Below are 3533 nucleotides of genomic sequence, written 5' to 3'. Positions count from 1 at the left end.
ATTAAGCAATTCATTTAACACCATGCTTTGTGCACTGAAGTTTGATCAACATAGCAAGTTGTGTTGAAATAATGTTCAAAAATAGGAACAGTGCTTAAAGTGCTATGTTTATTTGGATATATGACAAAGATGAAAAAAATAAATATGAATGTGCACATTCAGTGGTCATCAGTGTAATATGTAAGGAAAAATAAAACAAGTTTTTTTTCAGGTGACTGAGAACGTAAATGTGAATCATAATAAAAAAAAATTAATGATAATAAAAAAAAAAACACTTTTAACATTTATGGTGTTTTTCCACTAATTTGTCACCTGCCTTACTGTTATTTGTAATGGAGCATGTTTTGCTGTGTAGTCTGTGACATGTATAAAAATTCACCAATAGTGTTCTATCCTCATCTAAACTGCTCATGTCGTCTGTATGTTACCCTTCAAATAATGTGCACCATGGCATGCTGTATGTTTTGCATGAGGGTCTGAGCTCAGTTTGATCAGCATAGCATGTGTTAGAAACTCAATCTCTTCCCACTTCTTCTTTCAGAAGAGAAAACCAAGTGGTGTTGTGGATTTAATTAAAGCTTTTTGGTCACTGTACTGTACTGTGAAGTCCTTTGTTTTTGTGTGTCCTCTATATGTTACTTGTCCATCATCAAAGCCTTAATTATGTTCTTTTCTGTTTCTGTTTTCGTACGATAATCTCTGCTATCTTTTAATCATGGCTACTCCATTAGTAATTTGTTTTGTTTGCATCAGTGTCTGTTCTATATTCATGTGTATATATCTGTGCTCAGCAAAGAACCTTCCTGAATGTGGCTATGTTTTATGGATTCCAGTCTATTTTTTATGTAGCTTTGTGTTTGTATGTTTGTGTCAATGTGTATATCTATGTTTATGAACAAGAAGTTCAAATGTCCTCTCTGTCACTACAGTCCTACATATAAGAATATTTGTATATATTAAAATATTAGAATGTTGCATACAGAATGTTCGCAGTTAGACAAAGACCAGGTCTAAAGGACTGACAGACGCAGTGTAGGTCACATACAGTAGTCTCTCTGGAGTGAGAATGTAGCCAGCTGGTGACGTTGGTATCTTCCTCACACTCAGCATATTCCTAACTACTAACTCATGTTCTGCTTTCAGATACTAAGGAACAAAAATAAGTCATTTACCTTCCAACCTACAGCCCCCAACCATCCCGGACCTCTTTTCCAAATCCCTTAAAACACACACACACACACACACACACACACACACACACACACACACACACACACACACACACACACACACACACATTCACTTTAACAAATAAAAATTAAACTTTTTAAATATACCTAAATATGTAGACTCACTGTTAACAGTTTCCACTCACAGACCCAAACTTCCTTTCAACCCATATATTTTCTCAGGAAGCATAATAACTGGCGTTAAGTATATTTTCTCTTTCACAGTATATCATAATACAGAACAATAATGGCTGTGCTTAGACACAGAGGTCTCGTGAGGAAGTGTATTCCTCCACAGAATTCACATTACAGGGCCATGTGGTAAATGAAACCTTGTGTTGTGTATTGAACACAGTTTTATCAGCACAAGGCTGTAAAACAGGTCAGGGGTTACAGACTGGTCAAACAGTTCAATCGCTTTTTTTTTCCAGGATAACAGCATGGCATCGGCCAATACACAAGATACTCTCAGTATCTAGAAAGTGGATCTTTGTTTTGTGATGTCTTTTAGAGAGATTCAGTTTAGAGTATAAAAACGTTCCAAGCTGCATGTCATCTGCTACAGTATAACATAGCTTATTTCAGTGCAGGCAGAGCCAGTTTAAGGTTTTTCCTGTAAAATATGGATGTCATAATAAATACCTGTCTAATATATGCATTTTAGTGTTCATATTTATGTATTTTCTATTGCTTATTTAATGTATTATTAAAACCACAGACTTTAAAGGTTAAATCTAGCAGACAGTTGTATTTTTGTATTTTTGGGGTTATTTGTTTGTTGATGGTGGTGGATAGTTTTTGCCTAGAAGAGTTGCTCTTTGTCATTACATTTTCTGTTGGGGTTTGGCCGTCAGAAAAAAACCTTTTCCTAAAATTGTGACCTCACATTTATGCAGTTTTAACATATGATGTGAACGAACAGACATGTAAACCCAAGTATATGACTGCTTGCATGCATGCTCTGCAGCATGTGATTAATAAAAAATAATTTGACTTGGAGAATAAACGCATGACAGCATTATGCACGTATGTCTATGAGCAGATGGTGTGTCCCAGATCTAAAAGGTCTGTAGGGGTGTCTTTTCTTCCTGGTTGTTAATAAACAATAATTGATTCTCTGCCCTTTTCTCTGGTGGCAGTAACCAATAAAGTGTCAGACAGTGAAACAGCCTCAGTATTTATAAGCTAATAACCTGTATATTAGACACTATCCCCCGCTGCTTGTACTTCTGCTGTTGGCTGGTATGGCTTGCAAGAACCTTCCCGTCCCATTCTTTCCTCCCAAAAGTTCAGGTTATCCATATCTTTCTCCGCTTGTGATCCTTCCTACCCCCCCTTACCTGGTTCAGAGCACACCCCTCCTGGGGCCCTAAGGAGGGGATAGGGTGGGGAGGCGCATGTCAGTGTGCCTCTCTCTTTGTCACTCCAGGTTATGGACTGGTGGTTCAGGACGCGTTGGTCTCACCAGCTTCTGGGCAGCACAGCCTGGCCTCACCAATGGGGCTTGAGCCCTACTGGCAGGAAGTTTCTAGCATGGAGGGTGCTCCCATAGCCACCACTGAAGAAGATACGCTTATGGAGATGTCCGAGGTGCAGGTGTGGCCATCAGGCAAAAGTCCATGTCTGGTGGCCGTCGAGGACTCCTCACTGGAGTGTAGCAACGCTGAGGACTCAGAAGGTCTTTCCTACGGGAGTATGGGCAGACCAGGCAGTGCGACACCAGGTACAGGACGTGGCCCTATTGGCCTGAGTGGGTCCATCGAGCTGCTAGAGGACCAGTCTATTGGGGCAGACTCAGAATACACCACCACCACTCCTGGAACAGGGGTCAACATTAATGGGCTGGACGGAGGTCAAGAGTTGGAGTCGGATGAGAAAGCAGAGGAGGTTGCGGTTGGTGCAGGCAGGAATGCTTCAGAAGGAGACACTGAAGGTTTGGAAGTAAGAAATGACACAGGCTTAGTGGAAGGCTTGTCTGTCATTGCAGGGCAGCAGAGGGTTTATGCTCGAATGTGTGAATCTCCTGGGCTTAGCCGATTAGCTGATTGCAACAGTGACAGGTGAGTTTTTTATCATTATTATTATTATTTACTTTCTACTAATATTAAAAAAGCTCTCATGATGGAAAAATTTACAAATTGACAAAAAGAGAAAAAACTTTAAAAAAAAAATTAAATATCAAGCAAAAATATTTGACAATTTCTTCTATTAATTCTTTATTTTTCCTCTCAGATCAAGTGGTAGTTCTTTCCTGTCCTACCTCCAAGACCAGACTGGCCCTGGGTGGCATCCCATTCCAGATCC

Source organism: Clarias gariepinus, chromosome 21 (genome assembly GCF_024256425.1).
Source record: "Clarias gariepinus isolate MV-2021 ecotype Netherlands chromosome 21, CGAR_prim_01v2, whole genome shotgun sequence".
NCBI lineage: Eukaryota > Metazoa > Chordata > Actinopteri > Siluriformes > Clariidae > Clarias > Clarias gariepinus.
This window is presented reverse-complemented; position numbering follows the sequence as displayed.